At 31.2% G+C, this 17,174-nt stretch overlaps 1 protein-coding gene across 1 annotated transcript in view; it reads right to left on the reverse strand.

The window, feature by feature from the left end:
• The window catches only part of LOC126865647 (A disintegrin and metalloproteinase with thrombospondin motifs 9), a 177,568-nt gene extending 165,181 nt beyond the window's left edge, over window positions 1–12,387 (reverse strand). Inside the window, exon 1 of the mRNA XM_050618424.1 lies at window positions 12,168–12,387. The gene's annotated coding sequence lies outside the window, so the exon portion shown is untranslated. The remainder of the gene's footprint in view (window positions 1–12,167) is intronic.
• Window positions 12,388–17,174: the final 4,787 nt, after the last annotated feature.

Consider the following 17,174-nt stretch of genomic DNA (forward strand, 5'->3'; position numbering starts at 1 on the left):
AACTGCAATGATTTTATTATTTATGTGCGGTAGAATATCGTGACGCGATTAAATTGGTTTTTAAAAGACAATATATGGTAATAAAGCTGGTATACGCGACTATCAAACCTCCAGGGACTGCAGTTTTATTTCATTTTCTATTTAATTAATTCAACGTAATTAATTCAATTTCTGAGTTATTAATTAAATGAACATATCGAAGGTCAAGCAGTGAAACGGTGCGTAAAAATTAGGTAAAATGTAACATTGTTGGTCATTTTTTCTTCAAGATGCAAGCTACGTATTGGAGAATACGTTAAAAAAGTACACTACAGAAATCGAAGGTATGGAAAAAAGTGTCATAATTCAGAAGAAAAATAAAAACTAAACGAAACGAAGAAAACAAATCGAAGAACAAGGAAGAACGAAAATGTTGAGAAATTCGTGAATGTTCCACAAAGAATTTACGTTAAGGTACTTCATTTTACCGGCGATTTCGAAATAATCAGAAAAATATGAAAATTATGTATCTAATCTTACAATCGAACAAGATTATCTAAAACAGAGCAAACAGTACAATTTTGGTAACACAGAATTAATTAACGTCCCAATAAATTTTAAAAATTCCCTTTACATCCGATATGTAAAACGAACCATAATATTGTTCCCTGATAAAAAGATTGAAAATATGCTTTATCGTGTGTGTCTGCTGTAATTTTCTATTATTAATTCATCATTAATTTGCATAGTTTTTCGATGAAATTTAAATACTGTTGCGTACAAATGGATCAAAATGTCAAGATATTTGTAAAAGGTAGTTGACCACAGTCTGGTATCTTGGAGCAACATAAACGCGCACCACGGTAATGAAAGCTAGAGAGAAGCATTACAGAGGCGGTGTGCCGAGTCTGCGGCCAAGAGGAACGACGACGACGTCGCCGAGTGAAATATAAAAGCGGCGCTCGACGTCGGCTGCTGACCTCGCCAGTCACTTAAGGTCTGGGTCAAACTATTCTTGTCGCGTACCTTTCCTAGTCCGATCCATCGATCGATCAATCTTTGTCTGCGAATTTCTGTCTGCTGGCTAACGTGCTGACACATGAGTTAGTTTCTCGCGAACGCGTGCACGAGTCTCGATTAATATCGGATATTATACTTGCGAAATGTTTCACGCTAATTTTGTGGCTTTTTGGGATAATCGTGTTTTACATCTTGTTAGGTTTTTTCGCATTTTGAATCGGAGAAAAGAGAAGAAGATACGTTCGTGAACGTAAACGCGTGTCTATTTATGGCATTATGGTTAGTTAGAAATTATTATGATTATCCTGGAAGTAAAGTGAGCTTGAAATTATTCAAATAGTTTTCAAGTGATGTAGACAAGTTTAATGTGCAATGCAGATAAAATTAAGCACGAACGTAAGAAAATTTGAAGATTTGGTGGTGGTAGGAAAATGCGAGAATTTGGGAAGATTGGAAATTCAAAATATGGAACTCCTCGGAGTTGGGAAACTGCAAGGTAGGGAAGATCCAAAGTTAAAATATTTCTGGATCGAACAATTCGAATCTTAGAATTAAAGAATTGAGAAATTTGAAAGAAGAATGGAGACTTTGGCAATTCTGAAATGAAAATTCGTCAGCTTGAAAATTTCAAAGCTAGAAAATTCGATACAGAGCTAAATATCTTCGAACTTTCCCTAATTTAACTCTCGCTACGATAGTGACATAAAACAATAACGTAAAAATGAAAATCATTCATAACATATCGCAGAAATTAAGTAACAAATCCAATAATTTAATAGTTAAGAATTTTCTCTCAACTTCCCTTGTAATTTAAACGTATTCTTCTTCAAATGAAACTGATGACTTTTCATTGTTGTTAAAGTTCCTATTATTCGCGATCGATTCTGACAAGATATGAAAATTAGTAGAAAATATGAGACGAATATAGTTTCCTTATCGATTGAAAGATTGACCACATTCGGCGTATACCATTCGTATTCTCTTAACTGGAATTTACATAAAGGAATGTAGTGGAAGAATTTATGAGGATGTATCTGATGCCTGTAGTATTTTCAGTCAATCACTTATCCGCTTGTAACGCGATGCTTCTGCAATTTGCGCCAACTTGTATCGAGTCGTTGGACTTTCAAAGTTTATTCTTCAAAGTTCCGCATAACAGACACTGTTTCTTCCTTTATAAACTCGTCTGGAAGCGATCGCAATCGTTTATAGAATGTATTATTAGTTGTACATATCTGATCTTCATTAATATTCAACTAACAACTTCGATTTATGACTGTGACTTAATCAGCTTCCATCGATTATTGCCTGTGTATCGAGAATTATCGACACTTTGCATATGAGGATTTTATTGCGTGTACTTTCAATCATTCCACAAGATAATAGAAATTCTGTATGTTACACGATGCATGAACGTTTTTTTTTTTTTTTTCTTTTAAATAGTCTGACTACTGTATTCGAGAACTTGCGTTATTTGATTTAAAAAATTCGTATGTTCTCGTATTTTAATTTTTAACACACGAATATATCTGTACATATAAATTTTCTAGAACAATTTATGATGCAAATTTAGATTTTTACGAGCACAACTAAAAAAAAAAAAAAAGAAAGGAAGGCTCAAGGTAAATATTTGTTTTATTTACTAAATATTATGATAATCGTTACAATTTAAATATTTTACCTACTTTTGCACATTCTACGCATTCTGTGCATTATCGCATCTTTCAATTCCCCATAAATGTATAAAAATCCGCATTCCACTGATTTCATCGATAAAATACAAATTTCTTCCTCGGTCCGAATAAAATTCGATTCAGGAAGATGTTAATGGTTCGTGTAACAGTAGCAGCATCAAATACTGAGATTGAAAACGACTCGCTCGTTTATAATAGCTGTTTGCACGCCCATTTCTAAACGAAGCATAAGAAAATCGCTTAGGCAAATTCGCGAGTGAAGCGAGCCTCATAAATATCGGCGTCGCGCGAACACGCGCACACGTCACAACTTAAATCTTACACGCGCGGTCCACGGGCTTTCTTTTCGCGATCCGCTCGAGTATCATTCAATGTTCCCCAAACGACAGGCGTTCATTAAATTTCAATTCGCATGCCGTCGCCACGAATAAAATTCGAACGTGCCACGTCTGTTTTTCGCGATCCGCTGTCTGGAGTAAACACGGCCAGAATAATACTCCTAACCAGTGGAAAATTCAGGGAAATAATTTTCTTTCGAATTTACGACAAAGATGTTTTGGACAAACACATGATGTTGATCCTTAGAAATTCAGCGAAGAAATTTTGAGAAAATTACGTTTCCTTTTCTATGAAGATATCTTGATTAAAAATGCAAACTTATTGTTAGATCGTTACTAACGAAGAAATCGTTATTAGATCATTGTATTAGTAACAATGGAAGGATTACTATTATTAAACTATTATTATCTTATTTTTATTTTCATTATAATTAATAATTATTATTTTTATTTTATCGTCATACGTTATTTCCTATTAAATCCTATCGTAATTAGTATCTTCACTATAATCTTCAATTTGAATACCTTCGAGTTATTGGCAATGGTATTATTTATAATTAAAAGTGCGTAAGAATTTCTACAGCTAGCTACAAGCTACTTATCTCGATGCATACGAAATTTTCCATGGACATTGCGCCTCTTGATCATTCTCAATTGAAAGAAGCGCCCAACAGTCTGACCTTGAAGGAATTCTGACCTGGCACCGTTCGACATTTTCTCGAATAGTATGCAAAAAGGCGATCCTATCCAGTTACAAGACGAAACATCCCGTGATTGCAAAAGACAGTAACATAAAGCATACATCGTTGTGTCTACATTAGGATAAAAGAATATTTAACTAATCGTTAAAGAGAAAATAATTTATCAGTATCAAAAAATAAATAAATAAACAAGTAAATATAGAAAACATAGAATATGTAATTTCAATCTTGTGAAATTTCAGAGGCATAAAATTCATATTAAGAATTTCTCAGTTACTTTGTTTCTCTCTCTCTTTCTCTCTATCTCTTTTATTACAGTCTTGACTTAGTTTTAATAATTTTTAATTTCATAACATGTTTTCAAAGAAAATGTTAAAGATGGTAATAAACTTCCTCGAGTCTTTTGAAAGGAATGGCATAAGCATAGTTACAAGAAGAGATTATTTGAACATATAAATATTAATAGAAATTTTTTCCTTTCCTTTATGTGTCTACATAGTTGTGCGTCTGGAGTTACGTCTAGATGATTTAATCCAGTCAGTGTGCTATTTTTATACATCGCTGAATATTTACACAGGATGGACTGAGAAAAATGACTATTTTAAATATGTTCGAAATTACGGAAATAAGGACAATAAATTGTATTTGCTACCAAAAACGATTATTCATATAACTAACTTGAATTCGAAGATTTTTTAATACTAAAAAGATGGCGTTAACGACACGTATTACGAAATTATTTATAATCGTTTTAAATGTCAATTACGTGTATCTTTTTCTCAAGTGAAAAAAAAGATACATAAAAAGACAGTAACGCGCATCCTACGACAGTAGCGAGGAACTTTAAAAATAACCAAGACACCGGTCTGGACCTTAATACACAAGCTCTCTTAGATATCGTACTGTTCCCTTATCGTGCGTTAACCCTGGCGCCAGATTAAACTGTCATCAAGATCTGTGAATTATACTTCGATTTCAATTTTAATTCTAAGGACATTTTTTTGCTAATTAATCAACGACTATTTATTATTTATTATTATTACGACTATTTATTATATATATATATATGCAGTTGTCCATTTATGATAAACCTCTTACGGTTTACCATAACTTTGAAATTATATGCGGATACATTTCTCTTATCGTCGTAATTTAAAACAATAGTTAGATAGATAAGAAAATCATTTTCATTCGAATATGATTCATATTGTGATACGTATCTTGTAACTTCTATGTACACACCTTGATTGAAATTTTACTATAGCCTACGTATACGACGTATAGCTATTACGAGATATAATCAGAATAGTTAGGTCTCATTACGCTAACAGTGAAATATTAAGAAATTCTTCGTAACACACACGACATATCCGTAACAGTTTTCTATGGCAAACGTTGAAATACCTTCGCGAATCACCGTAAGTAGATTGAACCGGCAGAAATGTACAAGCGGAAAGGGGATGATTCTATGCAAAAAAAGAAGTCGAAAATATAGAATAAAAATTTTTTCTTTTAATTTTTTTTTTTTTTTAATTTTTCCATCGAGACAACGATCTACAGCGAGATCCGTTATAACGAGACGTGATAAAGTGCACGCGTACCGAGCGAAAATTCAAAGTCGATTTTCTCGAAAACAAAGCCTCAAACGAAAAATTTTTATTCTATATTTTCGACTTCTTTTTTCGCGTAGAATCGCCCCCTTTCCGCTTGTACCACCAGTTACCAACCACCCTGTATATTTATATTACATTACGTGTATATTCATATACTAAAAATACTGAATTAAACTAATTAAAATTTCAGTCAACTAACAAATAGACTTTAGATTTCTTTAAACGAAATTCTATTATATTTTATTATATTATAATTGAAATATATTTAACAAAAGAAATGGGATTGTAATAAGTGAAACTCAGGTAAAATTCCACCATGCAAAACCTGTAACATATCCAAATGGTGTCAGACTTTTGCACAGTGCTGTAGGATCGTTTGCAATGGAGGAAGAGGAAGGAACAGAAGGAACACCGATCACGAATCGTCTTGCTAGACGATATTAACGAATTCAGAACGGACACGTTCGGATCTTAGATCGGCGACAGAGTGTCACGTTACTTCGCAATGCTTCGGAATGCAAAATCGCGACGTTCGGACGAGTAGGTCTCGTTGCTTACGAAGGCCTCTCTCGTCGCGTAGTGTCGAAACACCATGATCCAACCTGAGGAATCGGAGAACCGGCACACAGTGCATCGAATTCGCACGCCGCTGCGTTTTCCAAGATTTTACGTGAAGTCATTTTTGCACTTTGCAACTTTTATATCTCGTACACACGTAGAAGAAAACACTAAGCGAAGTTTCACGAAAAGCGAAACTGGAAATTTGACCGTCGAAAATTTCATTCCACATTCGTGCATCCGATTAACAAATAATTATTATTAATTTATAATTAAGTTTTCCGATAAACGATTTTCCTCTTTTTTTAAATCTTCCTTCGATTCTATCAAATTCTCTTTTATCGGATCAACGAAAATATCGCGGCAGTTGAACTACAATTTCGGTAAATAAAATATTCGCAACATAGTAAACTGCTGTTTCTGAATAAAAATCGATATACATGTTCGTTGAAAAGATTGCATTTGTTTGTTCTAAATAAACATTAATCGCTGGTAAAATGAACGGTATAAGGAATAATTTCGTGACTTAGCGTATGTAGGATATTGCGAACTGAAAATAAATGTCTGGGAAAGAAGACTGGAATTGCAGTAACAGCAATGAATGAGAAGCAAAACAATCAAGAATTACCAGGAAGTGGAGATGGGCTTAAAGGACGGCGAAAACCAAAGCTGGTTTCAAAATAACTACGCTTATCCCGAATTTATTTGCCGCTGCTTGGCATATTTTTCCGTTTATCTTAAGAACATCCGCGCATAAATTCACGCGACCAACAGGTCGGAAGATAATCATTGCAGATAATGTTTTATCGATCGATCTTATAAGGGAACGTGAAAGACTTGTTATCCTTCGTTTTAGAAAAAATTTTCGAAGCACGGGACACGGTGTTACATTCGACGTGAAACAAATTACAGGAAAATTGAGTCGCCTATATGTAATTTATCGGCATTCATAAATATCACCGCTGGGCAAATTGTATTTTTTTAATCGAAGTTCCTGTTATAAATCACAACGCTCTTCCAATCGAATTTGTATCATTTACGGTACTCGTTGGTTCCACGTTGAAAATCTAATTAATAATCCGTTATACTCATAAGATAAAAGCTTCCATTAATTTGAGAATAATTTATTTAGCGAAACTGTGTATCGGGAAAATTAGAGAACTTGTTAACTTGTAATCTGTATTCTTATAGAACAGTCCGGAATTTCGTGACTCTTCTAAATTACTGAAACAATTTTAATAAAATTTTAACCGAATATTCTACTTGCAGCGTTTCTTTATAAATACTTTAGGGGTATAGCTATACGAAGAGTAAAAAAGGTTGAGAAACCAAGAAATGGTAATTTTTATTCTCCCAATGTAAGTATCATTATTCGTGTTTTTGATAAATTCAGTAAATCTTAGTAGGAAACGCAAGAAAATTTTGTCAAACTTGCGTTTCTACGTCCTAAAAACGGTAAAATTTGGACGTAAATGACGCAATAATTGTTCAACAATCGTAGCTTAAATTTTGTTACAATAATAGGACTTAAGTTTCAATGTAAAAATTTATTCACTTCTGACGAATATGAAGGAAATAATTTTATTTTTCTTGAATATCTTTTAAATACTAAAAAGAAGACAGTTTCCAGAGTATCGAAACGTTCGTAAAAGGCGATCGAAACTATTTTCAGAGAAACAGGAGGATTACTCATTGACAACTTGTTTATCGAGTGCAAGGAAAAAAGATAAAGAAACTGGAATGTGACAAAATGACACGTGATTTCTCTTTTGAAAACGCGGCGGCCAACTTCCGCTTGTTATTATCGATTTTTAATTAAGTTCGGTGCTCGATTATAAGAAGCCGCAAAGCTCGTTTAACCTTTATTTACGGCCTTCGATGTTCATGCATGAGAATGCAACTAATTTACAAGCAGTGTCGCCGAAACGAAAAGAAAATTTACGAGACGGAGAAAGAGAAATAATGATTTTTACGGAATGAACCTGTTCGTAAAACGACAGTATCAGCTATGATTTTCGTCTTTTTAAATAATTAATTTCCAATTCTTGAAACAACTCTTTCTAAATGCGTATACAAATTTATCTGAAGATAGGTCATTATGAAGTAAAAAACGAATGGAAATTCTACTATCTTGCGAATATCCTCTACTTTTATTCGATTTCTTTCGTGTGTTTGATCGAAGAAATATTAACCGATAAGTGTTGAAGTCAAATAAAAGAATATAAACTTGTAGGCCAGAAATATTTCTGGTAACATGATATTAATTGAAAAGATCTGCGATTATAAAAGATATTTAAAAACGTTTGAAGTATGGCAAAATAGATATTAGTCTTATGTTATTGATGTAACATTCGGAAAAAATATACAAAATTGCTTGAATTTATAAATAAAATAAGAGAAGAAACGAAAGAATCTTGCGCGTTATTCGTGTATTTATATATTCGTTAATCGTTTCATTAATTAAATAATTTTTATATCAGCAACGTGACATCAGTCGAAAAATATCGCAATTAATATGAAATGTAAAACGTTACACGACACAGGAAAAAAAAAACAAAAAATGAATCTTATTTTTATGTAATCTTTTTTTCATTTAGGAATATAAATAAATTCAAATTAATGCAATTAATATTTTAGTAGATAGGATTTTTTTAAATGACGACTGGAAAATTAGAGATTTACGTGATATATGTGATTTCGATGCAATTCTGTACTCGTGAAGAGAGATGTTATATCGTTCTGCTTCGCGTAACCTTTTCATAAAGTTCGTGTAACCTATGATAAACGAACTGATCTGATAAAACGTTTGTTTCGCTACTAGCGAAAAGTTAGAATTGGCGCCGAATAATCTGATGTTTACGAAGTTATTTTACAACTAATTTATTTGGATTCTCATAAATAATTCGACGATATGGTAACTCCGAGTGCTGTTAAAATCATTCGGTTCTTAAATATCTTATTTGAAGAGTGTACGTAAAACAAAAAGACTACAATTTTGCAATTGCAAGAAAATTATTTTTCTCTTTTAATAAATACAAGTTTAATTTAGAACAAAATTGATTAAAAGGTTTCGACTACAGATTAATGCGCTTTTTACATTAGATAATTGATGAAAAGTCAAAGGTATTTCATTATCCGAAAGAATTACTTGGGACGGATTTACTTGTTAAATAAGATTGCACAAAAATCATAAAATGCAGAGTAGAAAATTGAAAGTAATATTTTAATACGAATCACTATACTTTTTATCAAACTTTGTATATTGGGAGAGTAGCGGTATGTGTATCTGAATGAATAAAAATGGAAAAATTCTAATAAAAAAAATATCTGAAAGTAAGAAAAATAAAATTATAGATATTACGTTAAACAGAACTATGTTTGAATACGGAAAAATATTTTTCTATCGAATATTATTCGAACCTCCAACTACGACATACGCAGAAAATGACGAATATTTAAGGAAATAATTAAAATTCCGAATAGAAGCATTCGCAATATAATAAAATATAATCCAATACAAAGCAAAAATAAAATTAAGACGAAAGAAAAAGAAAGGATTATTTATTTGAACTTTAATTCAACTACTGGCGAAATTTGTCCAAACCAAAGAAACAGAGTTTCTCGAGTCACGATGTGCATGTAAAATTTTACTGAATGAGCGATAAATAGCTATCTGGCTCTCGTGTTTCGTATATCATCATTGACCTTTCCTTTAACGTGGCAGACAACTTGCGGCGTTGGCGAAATTTAGAAAAAAGCACACACAAGAAAATGAGAGTTTACAAAGACATCGTACGCACGACGAATACCAGCACGAAAATAACACGAACGAAAACAGACTTAACCCAACCATCTCGTTGAATGTCTCCCTTATTTTTTCGGGATACCACGAAGCGTCTAAATAAAAAGGAGAAAATAAGATCGATCGATTCGCGGGCAACCTTGGTCTCTAACATCTTGCAGGCATGATTCAGCGATAAAAATTCTATTACCCAATCCATGGGATTTAAATACTAACGAACGAGAGAACGTGAATACCTGGCGATAGATACTGAATTTGGTAGATAAGGCAATGAATAAATTAAATATTAGATATTAAATAATAGATAATTGATTCTTATTTCAGTGATTCATAGCAGTTTCGGTTAAATTTCTTAATTTTAGTTTATATTCGGTATTTTATATTATAGACACGACCAGTGACATTTAAGAAGTGTAATAACAATTAAAATTAAATGCATAAAATATAATTTGAAATTAAATTGCCTACATATCTCTAAAAAAAAAAAAAAACCTAAATTTAATCAAAATTATCGTAGTCGCCTGTAACTTAACAATATCAGCTGAGGGTTAAAAATTAAACATTGAATATTAAATGAATAAGTTCGTTGGAAGAAATCTGAAATGAAATAGATCGAATTTAAAGAAATGACTTAGATGTACGTTATGCAAAATATTGAATGAAACACTTTAAGAATGTTCTTCATTGTGCCTTAAATGCTATATGAGAATTTCTGCGGATTTCTACGTTGAATCGAGCTGCGTAAACATTGACTAAGCCAATTTCATCGTAATATTCACGTTGTGTGCTGAGAAACACGTGGAAAAAAATTCGCAACGGAAAGAGAAATTTTTGTATATTAAAATCGCTGCTTTAAAACGCAAATGCAAGTTACATACAAGTTTTCTAATTTTTTATCGATCATTTATTTATCTATGTTATCTTTCATTTCTGTCCATGTGCAATGAAACTGAATCTTTTCATAGAGAAAATTGCCTCGTTACTGGAAAATATAAAATTTTAACATTCCGAAAACAGAATAACTAAAACTTATTGTTCGCGCGTTTCATCACAGAAACACGATTATTTTCAGAGAGATAACTTAATCGGCATATTTATTAATTCCCGAATTTACCAAAATAACCGTGATATTTTATGATTCTTGAAAAAGAATTTTCTAAAAAGCTGTCATCCTTCTGGAATAACCGCTTTCGCTATCGAAGATTTAATCGTACAAATATCAAGCAATAAATTGTAATACATATGTAGTGTGAAAATGCCTTAGAATAGTCTACGTCGAGAAAAAAGAGACTAACATATATAACAGCTTACTTAAAGAAATTCAAATATTCGCGCTCTTAAATTTGCGCGCCAAAAGCGATACGACGCTTTGACTGTCAATGTCAATGGAACGAAGAAAATTTATGAACGCCTGAGCCTAGCGCGGTGTACTAAAAAGAAAGAAAAATATAAATATTACATAAGGTCGCGTCGTGATAACGAAGCCCCGAATCTAACCATTTCTTTGTGCGTATACTTTAACAACCATTCTTAAAAATCATTGACACGATTGCATACATAATTCGCGTCGATCAAGTTGCTCAATGTGTGAAACAATCCTCCACTTACCTCCTACTACGCGAAGAAATTATCATATCATGTAAAACGCTTTTACTTTTTCAATCTCCGTTTATCGACACTTTACATTTGTTTCCTTCAGCTGATACCACGACTGTTTAAAAACTCCGCCAATGGAATCTCACTCATTACCGAAGATATTGTCAACAAACAAATAATATACGATCCTTTCCACGAATTTCAACTGAATACGTTACACTTCACAATGATAAAAACGGCCATTAAACCTCGAAAACGCAATTTTGCAACGATACTACGTAACTCGAATAATTGAAGTTGATCGATAGCAATATCGCGACTTTTCACGCTACCGGCGACCAATTGGAGCATCTCCCTCCAAAATCTCATGAAGGAACCGCGAACTCTATCGTCAATGGCAGTTTTCACACCATTCGACTTTTCGAATAAAAATCACATCAGAACTTTTAAGTTTCTAGCTTAAGTTTTAATTTCAATTTTGTAATTTTGTAAATGCAACTAAAGAAATAGATTCTAAATAGAAATTTGTATCTCTTAGTTGATATTATAACCTACAATGTATTTACTGTGAATATTGCAATATTACTGTACTTTAGATATTTTATATATTTTTGCTTATTATATGTATTCTGTACATTCTTACATCTTTAATTTAATTCAAGAAACTCAAAATTACAGATTTCCCATAAACGCATAAACATCATAGTCCAAGGTTAACTTCTCTATCGTGTCAATCTATCACGAAAGAATCTCTGTAAACTACTATAAGGCATATACACAACGTATTACAGAAAGAGCCGGTATTATCGAGCGATCGACTGATCCACGTGTTTCTCGACGAGCACCTGCTATAGAAATGAACCTACCTTTGAATCCGCGATCGGTGTTCCAAGGATCGATATCGATTGCCCAGAACCACAGAATCTTCTCTGACACTTATCGACGTCGCACCGTGATAATTCAACGGGGAATTCGAAGGTAGTACAGGAAGAACCATGGACGAAAACGCGTGTGAAGAACGAAGCGGCAGATCGTGTGTCAAGGATGACGATGGATGAAGAAGTGGAGTGAAAACACGCGACACGAGCCGCTAGCACGCACTAACTGAACTGAAAGCGAACAGACCTCTGGTATCGGGCAGCTATCCCCACCACGCCTCGGTTCGGTTCCAATACAATTGTGCCCGTTTGTACGAGATTCAACATTTACATCGAATGTTGTTTTAGCCCATATCGATCATTTTTCTTCGTGGCAATAATTTTAAACAAATTTCACGACATGGGACTTTTTGATCGATAGATGCTTTTTCAGTGAATCATAGATGAAATGGGAATGAAATTAGAAAATTTCAACAAGTATAAAGGAATTTCTGAAAAAAATTAAGATTACGCTATAGAATCATAGTATATGACAAAAGATTAGTTACATGGAGATAATAATCATCATATAGGACTGGCACAACTAAGATCGGTATTATACATATGTATAGTGGCTACGAAAAGTACATACACACCCTTGGCACATACCCTTATTTTCCAATGAGACATTTCATTTTCATAGAATCATATTTCTTATAGTCATATGAAAATATTATTAAATAATATAAAATTGAATATATTCGGGTCCAGTTAATTAGTAAATGTTATATAATCTTTATATGGTGTGCCAATTATATTTTTTAAGTTTCATCTTTATGCTCCGATTAGATTATCATTTTGTATATATCACAACAATAATGTATTTTTAATAAACAGAAAAGCATAAGACTGAAACAAACTTAAATGTAGGTAAGAAAGAAAAGAAAAGGAAATTAGATGTGAAATATGATAATTTGATAAAGAAATCTCTAATTAGAATATTTATTAGGATAAGCTTATTTTTATTGGAAATGCTTAATTTTACTTCTAAAAATTCATGCTGTATTTGATGTAACACACACAACAGAATCGCTAAGTATAGATATAAGGATACAGAGATATAGAGATATACATAGAAATATAAAAATATGTTAATTGAAAACGGTTTTCAAGCTGTGGAACCGTTAAGCGATTTATTGTCGAGAAAGAACACCTATAACTGTTTAGCTTCTTTATATGTCAAATGTTACCACTATGCAGCAGAATAAAATCCTTGTTCTGTACATGGTAAATATATAGCAATCACCTGCAACAGGTGTATTACGATTTCCTTGCAGTCCTTGTTATAGTATTAAGTCGGAAATACGTACGTATAAGAAGTGAAACTTGCATAATGATTATGTACGATATATTTATTAATTACTTTAATAAAAGATATATATTCAGACAATATTTATATTTTGATACGAAGAAATAGAAGCTGCTATTATATTATATAATGCGCGAAGTAAGAGAGAAAAAGGTATGAAAATCGGCTGTAATGTTATAAGTAAAATGAGCCAAAAATTAGTAAGCCTATTAAAATAAATATAAAATAATAAAATATAAAAATGTCTAATAGTATGGATGAATATGCATAAATTATTCTTCTTACACATAGTAGTCTTGTTAATATGCTTATAACCAGGACACTTCATCAGAAACATTGTGAAGCAACAGAAAAGCGTGAAGGTCCGATCGAGTGGTGTTGAGATCGTTATCGAGTCGAAATGGATTAATATATCATGGATAATCGATCATCAGAGAAAAATATCATTTCTAATGTTAAACTTGTCTCTTTTCATTCTTTCAATTTTCCTGCATTTTAATGTTACTTAATTTATTTCATAGAAGATGATATCATATGTCAAATATTATATTACAGTTCTTGACATCTTTTTGTTGAAAATAAAATTTCATAGGTAACGAGTAAAATTTGTCTTCACAACAATAGGATCATTATTTTTTAAATATATTTATTATTTTAAATCACCCTATAATTACATTATTAAATATTATATAATATAAGAGGGATATATAACGTATTTCGTACAATTTACGAACGTCGTAAGAAAACATCAAATTTATTAACAATATCTTTATCAGTAAATGTAAGAAGTAACTTTCAAGATTTCGATTATCTTTGGCAATATTGCAAAATTTAAATAAATTACATATTTAATAAAGATATTTAATGCATAATTTTATTCGTATAAAATTTATCTAAAATCCAAAAATTCGTAAAATATTACAGTATATTAGAATAAAAATATCACAGGCTTAAATAGAATATTTAAATATTTAAAAATCTGTATTTAAAAGTTTGAATTTGAGTCTGTAAATTATTTTTATCGTAATCAAACAAAAATTCTGTATATTCTATACACTTTTTACAACCTACATACATGTATAATATATTCATATTTTGCCATATGCATCACAAATTTCATAATATAACTTAAAAATTAACGAATCGAGTTAACAACGATAGTATTTTTGCATATATTTCTAAGATCTTTTATGATCAAGTGCCAAAAAATCTTCAGTAAAATAATAGAAAATGTAACAATTTACTATTATCAGTAATATAGTATTACTTATGTCATTAATAATATATTAATATCCTATAATAAAATTTAATTCTGGCTTTTTTTTTATTTGATTCGTATGTATGTATATAAGTACATACATTGACTACATATGCAATCGTCTGTCGGACATGCATATATACATACTTTGTCAGGCTTCGTGCCTATCTGTACCGACACGCTTCTCTACTATACCGACTGTTAACTTTATCGTCCACTCTATAACCCGCCCTCTCAATGTGTTTGCCCGCAACATTAACTGGACACATTGAGTTTCTATACCTCGTCAGATAAGGAGCCCAGAGTAAAAATTGTAAAAGTTCTTTTTAAGAGAAAACTCTATTTTTCCGATAATAAACCTAATTCAAACATAATTAACGCTAATCAAAACCAGTCAAACTTGTTGTTAGTTAAGTCTACCAATAGTACGCACCAGTATAAAATAATTATATATGCTATATATATGTAAGGACATTCAATTCGCGTGGGAGCTCATTCTTTTGATCTGCGGTACCGTATAGATCGAAACAGAACTTTCATTTACTTATTAATAACTAGATTATAATAGTTACTCTATTCATTTATAACAATCTATTCTTAATCTAAAACAATTACTCCATTAATTTTTTACAATTATACTATTAATTTATAATAGTTACACCGTTTCACTATAATAGTACAGTTATTTTCATCATAAACTGACACTTGATAAAAATTAGCACAGTTCTAAGTCAAAAACTAGTACCACAGAAGCGTAAATTTAGCTTTAGCTTATAAAAATGACTGAAAGTATAAAAATCATTACTGTAATAAATTGTTGAAGGCGTCAATTTACAATAAAAATTAAAAAATTATTAAATTCGATTGTGTTATAACGGTAGAACCAACGTTCAAGATATCAAAAACCGTTACCAGTCGATTGACATTTCGGTGCAATGTCAAGTACATCTCAGTGGTTTATAAGAAACACGCTTCTCGCGCGCGAGCTCATTTGCCTTACACCACCCGAACCGTAAAGAACGAAGAACTGTTACGAATAAAATTATCAATTTATAACGTTTAAACTGTTAAAAAATAACATTTAACTGATTAATATATAACATTTAAACTATTAATAAACATTTAACCCATTAATATATAACATTAAAACTATTAATTAACAACATTTAAGGCATTAATTTATAACATTTAAACTATTAACTAACAACATTTAAGCATTAATTAGAAACATTAAAGCCATTAATTAACAACATTTAACCCATTAATATATAACATTAAAATTATTAATTAATAACATTTAAACCATTAATTTATAACATTTAAACTATTAAATAACAACATTTAACTCATTAATTTAAAGCATTTAAACTATTAAATAACAACATGTAGACTATAAACTAACAACATTTAAACTATTAATTTATAATATCTAAACTATTATTTTATACCATTTATGTCATTAATCAGCAACATGTAAACTATTAATTAACAACATTTAAACTATTATTTTATAACATTTAAACTATTTTTTTATAACATTTAAATCATTAATTAACAACATTTGGGCCATTAATTAACAATATTTAAGCCATTAATTAACACCATTTTAACTATTAATTAACAACATTTAAGCTATAAATTAATAACATTAAAGCTATAAATTTATAACATTTAAACCATTAATTTATAACATTTTCGTATTCTAATAACGAACATTCACAGTATACATTCTAATAACAAACAGTATAATTAGTGCAAACGATTGCATTGCATTTATTCGCAAGCATTTGTTCGCTATCGGAAAATATCTCAAAATTTTCAATTAATATTTTTTATACTTGTTCCAATTCCAATAATGTTTAAATTTAAAGAAAACAGCTGTATTTTTTAAATAAACGTTGGATAGGAAAAAGAAGAAAATTGTCGAAACGATGTTTCGTTCCTTTCCCACCTGGACAACACACCACCCACTCAGCCCTTAAACAACTTCATTTTCAGTTAATATTTGTGACCGCGCGCAATGCGGTTTGTAGAGTCAGTGTTTGCTACGAAATAGTTTCTTTTCAATATTTTAAAATCACGATAGTTTTAATTAAATTCGATCGAATAATCGCACGCGAAAGTAATAAAATTTTAGCAAAGAAATTCGTACGCTATATTGGAGTACTTGTTCGCGGATTATAATTTTAGCAGTCGCGGAAAAGTGGTCATATTTTATATATTTTTGAGCATTCGTTTTCGGTATTAGAGTCAGTGCATCTCTCAAGAGGATAAGAAAAAGCCTCTCCAGGAGCTGAAAGATGTAAGTAGTTTGATATATCGTATTTCAATTTCTCTTCTTTGTATTTTGTTTGAATTATTGTTATTTAGAAAATAAATGTGATCGAAG

Source organism: Bombus huntii, chromosome 5, assembly GCF_024542735.1.
Source record: "Bombus huntii isolate Logan2020A chromosome 5, iyBomHunt1.1, whole genome shotgun sequence".
In the NCBI taxonomy this organism is placed as follows: domain Eukaryota; kingdom Metazoa; phylum Arthropoda; class Insecta; order Hymenoptera; family Apidae; genus Bombus; species Bombus huntii.